This window comes from Coturnix japonica, chromosome 3, assembly GCF_001577835.2.
Source record: "Coturnix japonica isolate 7356 chromosome 3, Coturnix japonica 2.1, whole genome shotgun sequence".
Lineage (NCBI taxonomy): Eukaryota > Metazoa > Chordata > Aves > Galliformes > Phasianidae > Coturnix > Coturnix japonica.
In genome coordinates this window covers 45,512,455-45,531,887 of record NC_029518.1, presented here as the reverse complement: position 1 = coordinate 45,531,887, position 19,433 = coordinate 45,512,455, and the positions used below count along the sequence as shown (strand labels likewise).

The 19,433-nt window shown below is 38.5% G+C and overlaps 1 protein-coding gene across 1 annotated transcript in view; it reads right to left on the bottom strand.

The window, feature by feature from the left end:
• Positions 1–1,729: 1,729 nt before the first annotated feature.
• SCAF8 (SR-related CTD associated factor 8) overlaps positions 1,730–19,433 on the bottom strand; it is a 144,167-nt gene continuing 126,463 nt past the window's right edge. The window contains exon 22 of the mRNA XM_015858251.2: positions 1,730–1,835. The gene's annotated coding sequence lies outside the window, so the exon portion shown is untranslated. The remainder of the gene's footprint in view (positions 1,836–19,433) is intronic.

Here is a 19,433-nt window from a genome sequence, read left to right as displayed (position 1 = left end):
GTTGTTTTTTTTTTTTTTTTTAGAAAGAACCCCCAGCAGGTTGACTTCCATGGTGAATTATGACTTTTCATGAATGCTGCAGTGTACAAAATCTCAGTGACACTCGTAACCTGAGGCAGCAAAGCATGGCACAATACACTGGAACAATACATTGGTTACATTAATCACAATGGCATAGCGTCACAGCTGTCCTTTTTTCAAAGTCAACTTGAATCTGGCTGTTACGGGGTTTTCTATACTATTTCATTTTTTTTTGAGGAGGGAAGAACTCAAAATTCAGAAGAGCTTCCAGATTGCTGCAGTCATGTTCAAAATATCACTTACTGCTCTTGCAAATCCATCCTGATTCTATATTATTTCCTGAATTTCTTAGCTAATATTAAAAATAACCTCTTTTACAAAAGAATAAATCAAATACTTTACAAATCAAACAACAGCAAATGTAAAATTCATGCATATTTAATTCACTGGCATGGGCGCCCTAAGTTCCTTTCAAGTTGTAGGACTCTTAAGACACCTTAAAGCAGTTTGCCAGGAGAGAAAAGCAATCCTGTAGCAGCACAGGAAGGGTCACAATCCCTCCAACACCGCACCTTTTGCCAGTGGATGTGCTGAAGATGGTGTTACACAAACTCCTGGGGAATGAAGATGAACTGGATGTATTTGTATTCAGCCCTGCTTCCTATGACTTTGTAATGTGCAGAAATGCCCACAGGCCTTAACTTCTCAAAAGGTGACTTTATTAGGGCTAAGCAGTTGGCTACTGCTACAAAGCTCAAACACGCCTAAGTTTTCTGTTAATTAGTAGTGTACATAGCAAAGTACATAGAGTGATACTGAGGAAGCACTTTTTCCAAGTGATAAAAGCAAATGATGCTAAGGAATTCAAAATACAGAAAAGTTGAATAAACGTTCTCCCATCACCATTTTATAAAATACTGTGATTAAGCATCTAAAACAACCCCTTTGCTTCACATGACAAATCAAAGGGGGTGAAAGAAACCTGCCCTCCCAAAAGCGCAATTGCACCAGGTCTTTCAAACCCACACCAAATCTCTCTTATATGCCACGCATAAGATTTGTGAATAGGACAAAAAGACATCTGATAATTAGCGGAACTCAAATTTAACACTGCTCTGCGCTTTGAAGAGAGAGAGAGAGAGAGAGATCAGAAATAGGGTCTCTCTTCATTGGCAGTTTTCTGTCTAAATCTGGAACAACACAAAACTGCACCAAAAACTGCTCATCCACTCCATCTCATCTGATAGACAAGCATTTACCACATCATAACACTCTAAATAGCTGGGCAGGAAAAAGCCTAAATCCCTCCCTCTCCCTCCTTAGGTTAAGTATAGAAAACTGCATCTATGCTATTTACAGATTTGAACCCTTGTCAGTACAGAAGTTTTGTAAATACCACCAATTTCAAAGTCAAAGTAATTAAGAATTGGATCAGTGCCTTGAGAGAAGCAACTCAGATGGCCTCCATTTTCCTTCCCAGCACTACTGTTCAATACTTGTTGACTTTAAACCCTCAAAGGCACCCAGCCAATATGAAATTTAAGACTCAGGGACTAACACAGAATTTAACCTGGCTGTATCTGGACCTTGGCCTATAACTGTCTCATAATCCAGTTTATTCATTCAAAAATAAGCAAACCAACAAAATATAAACAAACCAACCTTGCATAATTATTTGCTCTCTGCATGCCTTCCTTCTCACTGCATCCTGCAGCAAAAGCACAAGGGTGGGATGTATTCCTAACACTGCCCTTGTTGCTCAATGAGCTGAAGAATTTTTTGCTGGAAGCCTCTGTTTTCTTAGTGTTGGCAATCTGAAAAACAAAAAACATTTTGTTAACAAGTGGATCCCAGGATACATTAGAAAGAAGTTCAGTTCCGAACCACTGCCAGCTAAACCATAAACCTCTCACATGCAGACAACTCACCCAAGAAGAGTAACTAGAAGCAGCTTCACTGAATTCATACATGACCTCATCATTCTATGTTCACCACTCATGAACAGCAGCAAAAAACTTTAGAAACCAGTAATAGAACAAATGTCAACATGTGCCTCAGATGAATTTTTGTTGAATCATCCAGGTCTGTTGTAAAGAGGGGGTCTGCGCTGCAATTAACTCCATTATCCCCACCCAGTCCACTTGACCAGGAAGTTTGAAAGGAGCCATAATCAGCACAGTGTCCTTCTACAGCAGAGGCACTGTCTGTGAATAATACCTACCAAATCCCAGCTGTGACTACACAAAATAGCCATGCTTCAGCTACAGAGATCTATGGAAGGTTGCTTGCAGCAGCCCAGCCACACTCTTGAGAACAGCACTCTGATTTTGAACAGACAGACACACACTAATCTGCTGCTCTTCTATCTGCACTACTTGAAAACAGTAAGACAGAAAATAACACTGATCTACTTGTTCCATATGAGTACACTGGAGATAGTGTCTGAGCTCCCCAAAGCTGGCAAGGAAAACTTCTTGCTCTACAAATTCTGTTATCCTCATGCTGCAAACTGTCAGACTTTATTACAATACTTGCTGTGATGTTTAAATTGGCATGGTTGATTTTCAAGAGCTTCTTCACGGCACACAGCACCTTGTCATAAAAAATATCCTTATTTTTTACAACATTTAAACTGACAAACTACAGCACAATTAAAACAAACACAAGAATTTTTTCCTGCTTCAAAAGGCAGATCTCACTGACAAGTCTAGTGATAAAAACCGCACATAACAAAGTAGATTCTCAATTAAAACAATACATGTAAAATAGAAACTAGTGGTTGCTCTTCCATTTAAATGGTCAAGCAGAAAAAAAGAAAGTTATGTAGATTTTTAACTAAGATAATTTAGTAAGATTAGAGCACGTTCCTACTTTGCAATAGCCCCAAAATGACTTCACTGAAAAACAAAAGCTGCCCCACTAAAATAAAATGCGGACAAAATAGCAAGTAATACAAGAAGCAAAGCCACAATACAGAAGGGACAAATTAACAATGGGTCAGTAAAGTAAGGAGCAGAATCAGGCTGTAAGTTACACCCAAAAGGAAACATGAGTAATAAGGCTTAAGTAATATTCTTCTCTGCAGTTATCATAAAATCCACTTGCAAATTTCCTTCTACAAAATAGAGAACTGCTCTGCTGTGGGAGGAGTAGATAGCTATCAACACCAAACATTTAGAGTGCACACCACCAAAATGGCGATGGAACTCAGGTAACAGTGCCGACCTATGCAACATGGATGACTTCTGTTGCAAAGCTTATAGTGTTACCAGCATGACTGACATGTACTTTTGCCATACTTTGTTTTCCTATCCCACAGCACACTCCTCAAAGGAGGCAGCCCTTCCTTAATTATGGTACCTAGTGCCTGACCACCAGCAATTAAAACTCAAAAGATGTAAACAGCAGCTTGTTCTCACCTACATTAACTTTTCCAAAATTCCTGAAATAAGAAGTGTCCTTTCCCTTTCCAGGTTTCAGCTCACAGCAGAGAGTGGCTTGGGTATATTCCCTTTCCTACCACAACTCCATTTCCATCTCTTCACAGATGGAGCTTCTTTACTAACACTTTGGCAAGAATTGAGTGAGAGTACTGTAAGAGCTAGGAGAAGCTAAATGAGAGACTTGTGTCAGTGTGGGCACACAATTGCAGCAATGTAGACCTGAACTCTGCACACATGTGCAGACCTGATTCTCCTGGATTCTTGTTGGCCCAAAGCATTGGAGAATATGGCTGTTTGGTAATTACAACCTTGTGACCTTGCAATACAAAAACTCAGGTAAGCAAGGTTTGAAAATGTACAGCTAAAACATTTCAGTATGGGTAAAAACTGGAAGAAATGAGAGTACTATGTTTATAACAGGCAGATGGTGTAATACTTTAAATAATGAAAGAATCAAGTCATGGGAAAGTAACACAATACCTCCCTACCAGTCAAGCTTTACTCGAAAACTTGTTAAGGTCCACATCCTATTTCTTGAAGAAAACTTACTGGACAGGGAGGTCCAGGTTTTTTGAAGTGTTCCCGGCACTCCCAGTGAATTAACTGTCAAGGACGTCTCAACATCCCTCCTCAAAACATCCACCAAATGTTGAAAAGAAGTTTGTCATTGTCAGCACAAACTTTGCAGCAATTTTCTGCCAGCTCTGTGACAGCCATTTCCCCATATTTACAGAGTCCTTAATAATAAGGCTTACTACAAGGAAGCTCCCAGTAAAGTGCAGCATGTTGCTGCACACATACATAGCTTTACTCATTCAAATATGTTTTTACAGCAGGCTAGGGGAAAGTAGACATTACATCAACGATCTTACAACACTCTTCTTACCTCTTTCATAAAACAAGTCTTTTAATACTACCCATTCTCATCAAAATTTTAGTCAGGGTAAAGCACTTCTAAAGGAATCAATGTGAAAATAATTGTTCATGCATCAACAAATGGAGAGAGGTAACAAAAAGAAAGCAATCAAAAGACAGAACTGCCACGCAGAAATAATTCTCACATAAATCTCAAACATCTCAGAAAGCAGTGCTATCCTTCAGTATACTGAAGATGCCAAAATGCTGTGCCATAACATGGTAAATACAATGCAAAAGGATCTGCCATTTAGTTGAGGACAGACAACTAGGCACAGCTGATTTATTTTTTTTAGCAGAATAACCTGTAGTACGACAGTAAGCACTACGGTTTTAGAACCACAGTTTGCCATTAATCTTGTACTCACACTTCTATCTTTCTCCTGAATAAAAGAGGGCTAAACAAATATAAATATCAGCAAATGGCTAACTGATGTGACAGTGAAGATCAGGTATAATACCATAGTAAGCTGCTCCTGCTCACAGAAGAAGAAAAAAATACAAAGCAGAAAAACCTAGCCACTCTAAATGTGCAAATGTACTGAATACACAGTAGTCAATCAGTCATTCCTAATCTCTGAATGATCAACTGGAAAAAAGTAAAGATGAACACCGTGTTAATATCATTTACCTTTAATTACACAAAAAAACTACTGATCACTGCTGAAAGCTTCTAACTCTCTCAGCAGAAGTTTTAATTAGAAAGATTATCATTGATTAATCCACCTGAGTCACTCTGAAGGTGTGACTGAACAGAGATCATTCCACCTCAGAGAAATGCGCATTAATTAATATGGGATTAAACTGCTTTCCTCCTCATTCAACTTAAAGGGAAAAAGAGCAAAAAGCTCCAGAACACAACAGGAAAAACCCTTCAGTATTATGCTTCTGAGATATTTTTATTTTACTTTCCTCTTTTGAAAATCTCATGCTTGAATTTCACAGCCTTCTATTTAACTTCATTACATTTCTGCAAAATAAACATACCTAGGCTTGGAGATCAATACATATTTGCAAAGCCCTGCCAAAAAACTATAGCCATGAATCAGCCAGAAAGGCCAAGCCATGAAGGATGACACTGGTACTTGATGAGAATGTACACAGAGTTATACACATACCACAAATGAAACCAGGCATGCTCCCACCCAGAAAGTGAGTTTCAGTGTCCCACCTAGGCAAACAGTCAAGTGGAAAACCTCATTTAAAACTTTCATCATTTTTCCTTTACCTCTCAGCTCTCACCAAAAGATCTCCAGCTGCATATTGGCCTGCAGCATGATCCTGAATCTTTTACCCCTGAAAATTAGGTAACAGTTCCTTGACCATATCTGTATACCACAACTCACAGTAACCTTAATTTGGTAGAGCTCACATGTCACCTGTTTTTAAAGGTCACAACTCTGTCTGCTGACGTTCTAATGAGCAAGAAGGATTGGCAAAATTTTCTCTTTTCAGGAAAATCTCCTCCTGGCCTCTACACTAACAGAAAACATCCCCATGGTACAATCTGCCTGTTGACCATTCTGTCCATGACCAAAGTAGAGGGCATCTCCTTCCCACAGGCCTGGAGGCAGAAGCTGATTCCCAGATCAGTTCTACCAACTAACCCCTCCTACTTCATTCTCCTTTATTCAGGAAAGTCTCCTGCAAAGTGGTTGACTCAGATCTGTGTGCAGGCACAACCCCCTTTGGTCACCAGATGACATTAGAAAGATAGGTGTTCGGGAGACTGGACAGCCAGGTCAGGCAGGCCAGAAAGGGAGGGGCAGGGCTTTGTCTTCCACAGCATAAATTGCATGCTTCAGATAATCTCTGCTCCTGTGTACGCTTCTGATACTCTGCATTATTTACCCTCTTACTTACTTTCAAAGCCCAAGCCACCATGCAGAACACACAGCAGCCATACAGAAGTTCTGGTACGTGGACAGAAAGGATTTTTCCATTGGCCTCTGTCAACTCAATACATAATCAATAAGTGGCGTCAGCAGAAGTCAAGTGAGAAAATCTCAACATACATCAACATGACATTTTAAGAGCATCTGGAATAAATCACTTTATTTTGTTGCCACTATGACCATTTTTCTTCTGAAATCAATTATTCTGAGGTTATTTAGTAAACAAGCTATGAAAATTTGTCTATGTTACTGCAAAGGACTGAGGCCCCAACTGCATCCTACAGTGGCTTTTGACAGGCACAGGGCACTCATAGATTAGTGCAGTGATGCAGACTTAAAAAGAAGGTGACTGATTGGAAGCAGACACAGAAATAACAGAAGTGAGCCTGGTCTATTTGCAGACAAATGCAAAGCCGTGGTTTTCCAGTGTTGACAGTATTCAACCTTCACAGAACACAAGCAGAGCCTCAACACCAGCTTGGGACTTCAAAACATTTTTGCAGTGGAGCAACTTAAGAATACAAACATTCCTGGTTAGGAAGAGATCAGTCATAAACACTTTCTGAAATGGAGATGAACTCTCTTATTGTGTATTTAAAGCAACATTATAAACCAAGCCACATCTATATAAAGAAACACTGTGGGCTTAAAGCAACAGTGGTGTTATTCTACCCCAAAGCTTGGACTGGGGTCCCAGGAACAAGCCCACAAACGGTGCTACTGTACAGGAGTGAACATACAGATATGGGGAACTAAGACGGAGAGAAGATGAGTTCGACAGAAACACTCAAGAAGAATCTATCAATTTTTTAAACCTCACATTATATACACTGGAAAACACAAGGAAAACAATTACTAAAAACAAAAACAATAGTAACAACAGAAAGCTGTTCATTTGCCAAGCAAAGTTTCAAAAGAAATTAAAATCTCTGAGAGAAAAATGAGAAGGTTTCTGAGAAATTCTACATGAGGCTAACAAACAAAGCCAAACAAGGCATATATAGGAAAGAAAGCCTCAGATTCCCATAGTGCTAGCAGCATTACCAAGGGGTCATTGCGCACATCTAACAGCAGATACAGAATTTAACAGATTTTGACATCACACTTTACAGACATCATGTTGTCAGAAATACTTGAGTGTATATAACTTCTTAAAATTATTTTTAACTATTCCAGTTCTCCTTTTCTAGCAAAATTACACTTTGTGTGTGTGTGTGTGTGTGTACATTAAATCATGCATAAGAAAATAACTTAGTACTTTAATACCGTATTTTTATCATGACATTCATAACTGATTTAAAGTAACCAAAATGGTGAAAGGAGTTGACTTAATATATTAACCTCAAAGACCAAAATTCTATCTTTTTACTTAAAATACCTGTGAAAAAGGCAGCACATCAGCATTTAACAGAAGCATCAGAATTGTTCCTGCTTACCTCAGCACCTAAACTCCCTGGAAAGTCACCCACCATTAACTCCAGCTGTCAGGTAGATGATAAATGTACTATTCAGCCACTGATTAAATCTTATGTAAGATTTTACAATGCAGAGGCCTTAAAATGCTTAATTGTTTTTGCTTCCTCTGTAGCTCTTACGTTGTTGGTTTGTTTGTTTTTGGTTTTGTTTTGTTTTTTTTATTTTCCAAATTAAAAGCATAAAGCTAACACTGATAATAACATTTTCACACAAGCAAATTTGAATTTAAAAGTGTTCTTGCTTTTAAGGAACAAAGCATGTTCTTTCGTACTAAGAAATAGATCTTACAGAATACCCTAAAAGCCTAATAGCATATCATGACTGCTGCACGTTGCTGGGACATCCATGGTAACATTCACCGTTGGCTTTGTGAAGTGAATCTGAAAGTCAACAAAACACTGTTCTTCATCACTGTTAAGGCAGTAGATTAAAGTAAGGCAGTAAAAACAACCTAGGCATTTATACTCAGCAAGTGATTACCTTGTCTTAGCCCACTTACTCAGGCAAGACTGGAGGCCAGCAAGTGCTTTCCACTCCGCATCCACTTCACCCACCCAAACACAAACTCTCCTATCCAGAAAAGCTCCTGATGCCTCTCACTAATCACAACTCTAATAGGAGTTACTATAATCAAAAGCATTCCCTCTACAACTGCTTATATCAGTTAGCAGTTCACACTGGGTGATCATTTTGTGCCTACTTGGTGAGCTAAGCTTTGAAAATAGGCTTAAATAGAGAGAGGTGAGAGTCACCAACACTGTCCAGAAGAGTGCCACGAAGACAATCAGAGGGCTGAAGCACCTCTCCTATGAAGACAGGCTGAAGGAACAGGGCTTGTCCAGTCTGAAGAAGAGAAAGCTGTGGGGTGACCTCATTGCTGCCTTCTGATACTTAAAGGTAGACTATAAGCAGGGGTGAATTCAACCTTTTACGTGAGTAGATAATGACTGGACAAGCAGGAATGGTTTTAAACAAAATGAGAAGATGCTTAGATTGGATGTCAGGAGCAAGTTTTCACTGAGAGGGTGATAAGATGCTGAAGCAGGCTACCCAGACAGATTGTGGAAGCCCTGTCCATTGAGATATTTAAATCCAGGTTGGATGGGGCACTGGGCAGCCTGATCTGATGATTAATCTAGTGGCTGGCAACCCTACCTGTGGTAGGGGGGTTGGAATTTGCCAACCCTTCCGACCCAAGCCATTCTATGCTTCTAGGATACTATGATTCTATGATATCATTACAAACCTGAAAGTACAATAAAAACAGGCAAGAAAGGATTATAGAGTACATGTAGTCTTTAGATCCTGAATGGAGAAATACTGATATATCCGTGGCAACTTCATTCCCATCCTCCAAAACTCCTCAGACAAGGCATTTGTTTTGCCACCAGCCTCAACCATCCAGCTTCTCTCAGAGTTATGACTTATAACAAAATAACAAAGATTTACTGATAAAATCCTAAAAGCTGGCTGTCCCAGAGCTCCACTGCAAACTGGGAGAAAGTAAGGTAATAGACAAACTTGGTGTTCGGTTCGTCCTCAAACTTTGGGCATCTCATCCAAGGCACTACTAAGGGTGTGATATGGAGCAGATAATACAAACTAGTCCTATCTTTTTCAGAAATTACTACATAAATAACTACAGTAGCTAATGAATGAAGCAGTGATTTCAACTGCTTTTCAATTTTTGTCTTAAGTATGTGTTGACATAAAGCTCTACTGAATTTGGAAGACCATTAAATACTCAGATACTTTCATCTTTGACAAAAGCAGATGCAGATGGTAATGCAGGGCTGCCCAGCCTGGCACTCAGTACAAACAATCATATTCCCTACCCCAAGAACACACTGAGGCTGGTACAGTTGAAGCACGTTTTACATAGTGGGCGTACCAAAAGATGTTATCAGTAAACATTTAACCTGCTCTTGAGAACATGCAAGTAATGACTTTTATTTATTTTTTAAACCAACCTACTCAAGGTAGTGAATCTGATTTAATTTGAATGAGGCTGCAAAAGCCATATTGACTCGCCTCTCTACTTCCCAAAGGTACAACTACCCTATGAAGAAATGGCTGGCTAAACAAGGTTGACAAATCTCTCTAATTTCTGTAATGCATTCTTTCAAAAGCTTTTGGAGTTATTCTGTTGAAACCTTTTCCGAGAGGTTTCAGCCTGAGGCAGAAAAAAAACACTGGAATTTTTTTCATATGAATAACTAAAGGCTGGCAAGAACTAAACACAGGTGAAAATATTATACTATAATAGAATATAGAAGGCATGCTTAAAGGTGCTCCTGCCACCTCCACCCACAATGCTTTATATAAGTGTTGAATAAAGCAGTTGGAAGCATAAGGGCATATCAAAATAGTTTTAAATACTAATGTCCCCTCCCTCCTTTTTGTTGTTGCTGCTTCAATAATAACATAGGGGAAGGCAGGAATACTGTAGATTTAGCCATGCAAAATAAGAAACTACTTCGTGTCCCACAGTAACACAAGATTTTCTATGTTAAATGACGCAGCTCTATCACAGTCTTCATTATCCATGGTAAAAAAGATAACCCACTAACTTCTGAAAAGAAATTTTAACCAACTTACTTATTACTTGACAAATCACAGTAGGTCTTACACCTACCGACCCATGTGACCCAATTACTAAACCAGTATGCACCCTACACCACCTCTGATGCTAATAAGGTAGTGGTAGGACTGGACTCATAGCCAAAGACAACGTAGACTGTAACTAAGACTCTTCTGGAGACGATTCTCTCCTCTACTCACACAGAGACTGGGAGCCCAAGCTTCCCTTTTGGGCACCTCAGGCAACTGCTTACCTAAGTCACTGAGTATGCGTGCTTACTACTACTTTTTGAGCAACAACAAATTTTTTTTTTTTTTTTTTCCAATGGAAATGTAGATTTAAGGGCTGATATACTGGTAAAACTGAAAGTTATAATGAATTCCAGGATTCAATTGAGTACTCCATTCTTGAAAAACACAATAATGAAAGACTACATAAGAAATTTGGTAGTAATAACTTTGGGGTCAAATCCATAGTGATTTTTTTGGCAAAGGTTCCACTGACGACACTTAAATGCGATTTCAGTGGCTGTTCTGCCTGAGAAAGGGCTGTATATTAAAATCACCCCATTCCCAGTATTATGCAGCGTCAACCAGTCACATAACCTAGTATTATTTAGACCATTTTCATGCCAGAATCTCCAATTGCAGGGTGCAAAAACCAGCAGGAAACATTGATTACTCCCTTAGTAGCAAACAAAAAAGCAATCTTTTTTACTTGGCTTCCTTATTATATCTTTTACCTTCTAGAATAGCAATCGCTTTTTTTAAAACATGGATTTGCACAGTATTCAATTTGCAGGTTTCCCCATATAGATGTAAATTTACTGAAATAGCTGCTCACAAAATCCAAAGCCCAAGGGTGGAGACCTAAAAATAAATGTTTGTAGTTTAAGATCTTTTATATCCATACATGATAATAAATCTGTTTAACCACTGGTGAAGAAAGAGAAGAACAGGAAAATCATAAGCAAGCAGAAAATAAAAATGTGTGTCTTTTGCACTACCCTGCACAAAATTGTATAGATACTTCCACGCAACCACTTGGCTAAATGTTTCAAATGTTGGTTTTTCAAAAGTATTTAGCCATATAAACTAGCCTTTTGTTTCTGTTGGCTCCAAATGCTCCTAGGCTCATGAATTCTTCCTTCCATCTTATTATTCAAGAAAACACAGCCAACGTTGCCTTTATGAAGCAAGAAAAACCCAAGTATCATTTTCCAGTTAACTCTTCTGCATCTACCTTGAAGTGAATACAGCAACAGCGAAGAACAAGGTTCTCTAATCAATGCATTGCATCAGGTCACTACCATTTAATAGGATTTTATTTCCCAGATAGTAGCACAGAAAAGTCTTTAGTTAGAAGGCAAGCACGACTCACAAGAATTGTGGAGAGCACTCTAAAAATTTATAACAGTCTACATAATGCAAAAACAATAAGTGGTAGTAGGCAATGCTTCCTACCCAACTGAACGCCACAATCCTAGAAATATTTCAAACAGCACTTCTTTTTTAAAATTAAATGACTTCAGTAAATCAGACCAGATACTGATCTTTCACCATCCAAATTCAGTGAACGTAGACTTCACTAACACTTCTAGTCCATACATCTAAACTATAAACTGAAATTTTAATTGCCTTGCTTTTTCATTCTTTTGTACTGCTTCTCTAATCTGACATATCAGTGACTACACAAATCATTTCTCTGTATTTCTCTATTTTCCACTTGTTTAATGTCACACTTGAACAATGAATTTGTGACGTATTTATTCTCACAGCGCAGTTAACGACTTCACAGCCAACAGTTGTCGCCGAGTGTCTAAATGAGTCAATGAAGTAGCAGCTTCCAAAACAAACCATTCTATGATATGAAGGACTATACTACATTACAGTACATCTTTGATGTACTGTTTGCCCCCTTAAATGCCACATGAGCTCTGTTTGTGAGTCTTTCCCTTCATTCTCCTCAACCTTCATTCATACTGTATTCTTCAGAAGCTGAAGAGCCTGTGAGGAGGGACTTGACAAGACTCCAGACAGAAACACAATTTCACTGTCTTGTTTTCTCTGACAGATCTGAGGAACCAACTTGGTGACATGGAATTGAAACTTACACACTGCTGTTTTTCAGAGGAAGCACCACCCATCCCAGCAACTCCTGGATTAAGACCCAGCATTCAAACTGCAAAAATATAAGCTTATGACTTGACTCATTAGTCAGAGAAGCGTCACGTCTTCCAATGTTAAGGAATGTGACAATAACAGCAAATCCTAACGCTGCTTGATAAATGGCAGGCAGTTCTCCATATAAGGTGAAAAATGTGTTACAGCAGCTTGTAGAAAACTGCTAATTCTTTGCCTGTTCTTAATATTGAAGAATATAAATGAACACATAAATCTACTTTGTAAGTAAACCTAGGAAGTCTACTTTGCACACTGTTAGCTATAAACCATGTAAACTGTGCATAGAGTATAAGGAATTTTGAACTTAACCATTTAATCCCTTTTAAACACAGAGTGCATTTAAGCCTGGCATGTACACCTTCCTAGCACTGAACCGAATGTAAATCTGAAAGGTCCTGCCCCCCTTCAATTCCTAAATTCCCTTTATACTTCACCATTCCCCAGTAATCCCATGCATTCCTGACTGTTTAACAGCCCTGCTGCTGCGTGAAGGCATCAGAGGCTGGAGAAGCCCAGCTGCTTGACACAACCATTGTTCTCTCGCTCTGCACATCCTGCTGGTTGAACAATATGACAGTAGGGTATCAGAAATGGAACCAGTGCTACTGCTTTATCTTTGCTCTTACTGTCTAGTAATCTCTGTACAGTAGCAAAAAAAGTAAGTAGCATAATGAAATTGTTTGTGTGAACACTGAAGACATACTAAGACTCTGAAGGAAATGCATCTATTGATTTTAATGGGCTCTACACAAAGCTGTAACAACAGAGAAAACATAATGATTCCTTTTGCATAATGTAATATATAGCATCTGCAAAAGATATATCAGTCTTGGCAATGAAATCTATTTCATTTTGAATCATAGAACCTCTAAGATCATCTAGTTCAACTGACAAAGTTAAATGTAAACTCCAATCTCCCCCCATCTTTCTGTATTTCACTCATGGTGTCAACACTCCAATGAGTGATCATAGCGGTCTGACAAACCACCTACTAAACCAGCTGGACCTTTTAGTAAGTAATAACATGTAATAGCAAGTAATAACATGTCAATGACCAACATTCTGCCTGGCTCTTGGACTGTCATTTTAATAGGTAGGGGGCAGTAGATAATGAAACATTGCCAAGATGGCTTCCTCTGCAGTGTTGGGAAAAGAAGGTTAGCACAGAGGTAGCCACAAGCTTTGCTCGCATTTCTTCATCTACTGATTTAATGATAAGGAACAAATGTCAGTGACTTCCTGAAGAGTCCATCAGCAAACTAGAGGCCATAAAACAGGCCTGACAGTAAGAAGATAGAAGAGGAGACTCAGGAAATATCCCCCAGGATCTTTCAGAAAAGACTCAAAGCTGATGCAGTTATCTGGGGATTGAAGGTTTCTCAAAATCTAGCTGGCAGTGAGGAGACAAAACAAAAAGTTGAATAGAATTTAATGTTTTTGTTTTTTTTAATAAAATCCTGAAGCCCAGGAAAGACACTGTAGTATCTGTACTCTAGAAGTTGGTGACTTCTATGAGAGGCAATGAGAGGAAGTCTGCATACATACTTCTCATGTATTCACATAATGTGGATGTTCACAAGGAAAAGGACGGTAAGAAAAGAGACACTTGACTTCCTTTAACTTTGAGGAAAATTTTTGATTTGATTGATTTAGTCACAGAAATTTTCTTATACGAAAATAAAGGTCTGGTGATTACTCCAGATTACCAACACATTTTGAGTTAATCTACATTTAGCTAGAAAATGCAATGTGACCTGCTGTAAGATAAGCACTGGCTGCACTATTGCTACTATAAATGCAATACTCACTTGTACAGAATACATCATGCACTTAATAGCCAGAAGGGAAACATGAGCAGGAAAGGAGAAATGAGTATTTAGAACATATTAAATGTTTTATACAACAGGGGTGGAAAGTGCAATCAGCACATGAATTTTATTAGTCCTTCCAGCTTTCCTTATTGCACGCTCTATGAAGTTCAGGTCAGAGTTCGGAAAGAGAGTGCAACAATGCTGTAATGTCATAACTTTTAAGAAACACAAGAAGAGTTGACTAGCCATAACAATTACTTTTGTGTTTTTGAGAGGTTTCTCTCCATCTGCTCAACAACACCAAACACTTTGTCATAGCTCTTCCACTTCTCCTGTAAAGCATTTCTTGTCTTATTCAAAGAATCAGCATCATATTCCAGCCAGGTCTTCAGCCCTGCCACACAAAAGACTCTACAGCTGAGAGGGCTCGAAATGAAGAAAATCATTAACATGAGTTTATCTGGTAAATTGGTTTCATGCATTTCAGCTCATGCTCCTGTAAAATGACAGCAGTGCTGAACCAACACATGAACAGAGTTGTCACAACCCATGATCCAGTCAAGTACTTCTACTGTTGCTGGGCTATTCCGCTGTTTACTTTTAAGAAATATTTTGAAAATCTTGCATCCTATTGTTGTCTCTTTAATCCTATAATGATTTGAACATTTAATCAATTATCATTATTTAAAACATCTAATCTATTACACCTTGAACAGCAAATTACCATCAAAGAGGGTACTTTGTTACTTGACAAATTGAGACTAATTTCTGAGACATAAGTTGCCATAGCCCATTTGAGAAAGCATTAATAAATCAACTGAAACCCTTGAAATGAAAACCAACCAGCCAAACAATACCAAACAGCTTCTTGACATGATCATTCCACAAATAACTTGTCTTTATTGTCATTTCTGAAACCTTACGAGTATGCTTCAAAATTCAGGAAGTTGGCCCCTCTATTGTTTGACAATTCAGAAAAGGTGAATAATAATTACTAGGAGTTCTGTACCAGTGCTCTTTGCAGTCAAAAAAATGACTTCAGTAAAAATAGAGACACTATCTCGCGGTGGTTTTGAAGAGTCACAGAATGGCATGCAGCTTCAGAAAAGCTTAATGGAACACATGAACAGCTTTTGGAGATCAGTATGTTTGATATATTTCTTGGAAAAAGAAAGCAAAGAAGGGTTCTACTCTAACTATGACACTTACCCTTAAGAGTGTAATACAAACCAATCAACAACACCAACAAAACAATCAAGGTGAAATACATTCCTTTCTGAAAGTATGAAACCAAAAGGGACCCAGTTAACTGGATAACAAGCTAATATTCTGCAGTCACATGAGCTTTAAGCCAGCAAGGTTAGTGAACATGGACATAATCCCATGCACACGTCTGCTACTGTCTAAAACACTGAAAATAATTGCCTGCTTAGACTGGGTATACGTAGGGCTCTTTTCATTCAGCTGAAGGTGCTAGTACAATAAAAATGTAAAATGACACATTGAAAAGAGTAGTGTTAAGCCATGGACTGGCATAGAGTGTCAGTACTCACTCGTTGAAAGATGAACAGCGAAAAGTTTTTGCTCCAATAAGAAGTCCAAGGAATTTGCAACCTTACTTCAGATCTGTGACCTAGAGTTAAAGGCATCCTTTCCTATTCCTAATCAGCTAGGGCACAAAATTCTCACCCACTAAAAAATTTCTCCAGAGGTTTCTGGCTGTCAAAGAGTCTGTTTTGTTGATTCTCGCACATAGCACCTATTGCCTTGCTATTTAAACAAGATTAGCCCTTGAATTGCCACCAGGCAGCAAGCACTGCAGCAATGCACATCTGGATTTTAGAAGCTGAGTTACAGTTTTCTGTGTTCTCTGAAAGGGATTTTGAAGACAAAACAAAACAGCACCAGTCAGGAGAATTAACTCCAAACATTTAATTCTTACAGAATGACTCTTAAGTATGTTTACAGTCATTCACATCTAGATGTTTTTCTCATTCCCATTTCCTGGAACCTTATTTAATCTGAATTCTGTGCAGAAATTTTCTGTGGTGTATGAAGATGTACACAAACTACTCCAAATCATCCAGATAAAACAAAACAGTAAATTGAATGGTAAAGAAACTATAGCTGCTAAATCATATCTGAACTAAAAATAAAATAAAATAAATCTGACTTTCTTCTGTACAAATTTACCCTTAAAGGAATCATTATATGCCCTTAATGCAGAATAAGTCTAATGTGGCTAAGCACAACCACGTTCACAGTTGTTTCTCTTTATTAGGAGAAAGCCAAATGGAATGCCTATTATCCATGTGACAGCAAAGAGCTCACATGGCTAACCACTAACTTGGAGGTTTTCAGAGTTTAACGGTTAAACTTTAGAGATCATGGCTGCTGCTCCAAAAATGGCTACCCCATAAACTTCCCCCTAGAACTTTTCAGGGTAACACTTAATCATCACCGTTTTGCTTCTGAAAGATTTTATACATTAAATATACATGTAAGCACATGTCAACAGCACACATGATAATACATACATTAATACAAGTATAGTTGTAATAAAATGCCAATAATGAATAGAAAAAAGAAACTACTCAAAACAACCATGACTAAATTATCATAAATACTTCGTACCATAATACTAAGTTCAGTATGATAAATAACGTATTACAACTTCAGTTTTGAGTAACAAGCAACCTCAATACAGCAATCCCAAATAAATTCTTAGAGAAGAATGGGCAAAAATGTCAGCAAGATATAAAAGTTCCTCATAAAAACATCTTTGTCCGAGGAAGATAGTTGCACAGTAAGGACCTCCTAGCTCAAGAGGATATAGAGAATAGAAGCGAACAAGAAGTTAATGCCAAGCTCCCGTTCTGAGATCTCAGAACAGTTAGCTCTACATAGTTTCTTGAAGTATTTACCAAACAAGTAATATTTGTGAGATGGTCTTCCCTATAACATAGAACTCCCAGTGAAAGATGAAATACTGCAAGAAATAAAAACAATGTCAGTGTGTGGATCAGAGGGAAGCAAGAACTGTTCCAAAACAAAGTAAATTATTTTAGAAGAAACTAAACGTTCAACTGTGCTTACCAGTGAAGCACAGTTCAGAAACTGGATAAATCTTTTATTGTAATCCTGTGATGGAAAATAAAGTAAAAGAAAAGAAGAAGCAACACAGGCACTTTTTTGATGACTCAACCCCTTATTGCAACTTCTTATAGCTGTCAGGCTGAGCATTTTCATTTCTACACCAGTCTTACAGAAGCAAGAAGTAGCCACTTTTTAAGAGTTGGCTTAGCCCAAGCTCAGTGACTGGCGATTAGCATCTGCCCTCTCTACCCTCCTGCACAGTTGTGAGACAAAACTCGTTTTGCACAGAAAAGGGAAGAAAATAATCAACTAAAAGCAAATTTGAAAGCTGTGGTAAAAGAGTTCTCATAGTCATCCCGCCTAAAAGTGCTCTTGGCCTACAATCCTCACAGCCATTTAAAGCAAAGGGTTTATGGTCCATCACTGTCGGCCATAAGTGACGTACATTTTCACAATCACAGCCATGCACATGGAGATCTTTTAAGACACGCTTTCACATAAAAATTTTGGCTCTGAGAAGTGACAGTGACAATTCAGCTCAGATATTTGTATCCCAAGCATTATATCAACATAAACTCAAAAGTTTTATAGCCCTAAACCCCTTTGTGCATCATGCCAGGAAACACTTCAACAAAATTGATAACAGCCAAACATTGTAGGCAATCATAATCCTACCAACAAAGGACCAGCTCCCAGTAGTACACATTCTGCTCTATGCAGTCTTAATTTGAGCATCTCCAGAGACAGGGTTCTAGTAGCTTCCTGGAAGAAGTGTTCTACAACTTATGAGATCTGACAGTGAAAATATTCTTCCTTTTACTCACATTAAACATACTACTTCTCTTTTATACCACTTATTATCCCTCACAGTATCTTAAGTAACAGCTGATTCTATGTAAGGTTTTCAGTTTTCAGACATGTAAACTATTATCTTAGCCCTCTCCTTGTTATCACTGAGCAAAGCTATCCCATGTACACGATTTAATGCACTCTGCTTGCATCATGCTTCAGTATTCAACCATTTGTCACGCTTCTACAAACCATTCAAAATACATGCAGCGTCCTAAATACCATATAATTCTTTAGACTGTTATGAACAGCTATCAACTGTAAGCTGTTTACATGCCTTCCTTTTGCTGCCACCCCCACAGCTGGATGCAAGAATCTATATGCAGCCCCAGTGTAGTCGGGATAGGCAAGCAACAACACATACACCCTTCTCTCTGTACCTCTGTAACTCAAATTCAGTTTGTGGTCAGTATGCACTTTCATAAATATCAGGTGGCCATGCGAGAATACTGTATGCCTGCAAACACCGCTACCATCCTCCCTGTGCCCAGCCCCATCTCCTCCAGTTATTCTCAACTTCCACAGTACGACTGAAATTCAGCCGTGTCTCCTAAACACTTAGATCACCCTGAGCATTTAAAGATCATCTTGAACTGCTCACAAGCACCAGCGTTTTTCCTCCTCTTTCTCCAGAGCAACCTCACACTGCTTTTGAAGAATGCATGCTGGATGGCTGGAGGTGGCAGGCATGTCCCTGTTTGCCAGCATGAAGGGCAAACGTTGGCAACTGCCACAGTCATTCACAGCAGGGCTCTCCAACATTGTCTGCAATCATTGCTGACACCACAGAATTAATAAGAGCCTTTCCATTACCAACGGTAAGAGACAAAATCCAAGGCAGCAAAAGGATCTGTGGCTTTATAATATGCTACTCAGAATATCTGCTGATGGTCATAAGACAGAAAGAATAAGCCAAAAGAACTGCATGATGTAGTCAGTTGGCAACTGGGGAAAATCACATACAAAATGAAATGCGTTCAATGCCATAAAAGCAGGGCTGTGGGAAATTGCTGGTTCTCCATATAAGGATCCAATATTTTTTCAATTTGCCAGCATAGCATGAAGCATATAAAATCCTAAAATAAAATTCTAGAAGTTAAACACAAAGAACACTTTTTAGTATATTTCTTAAGAATGTTAAGTCTGCATACCCATGAGTCTTG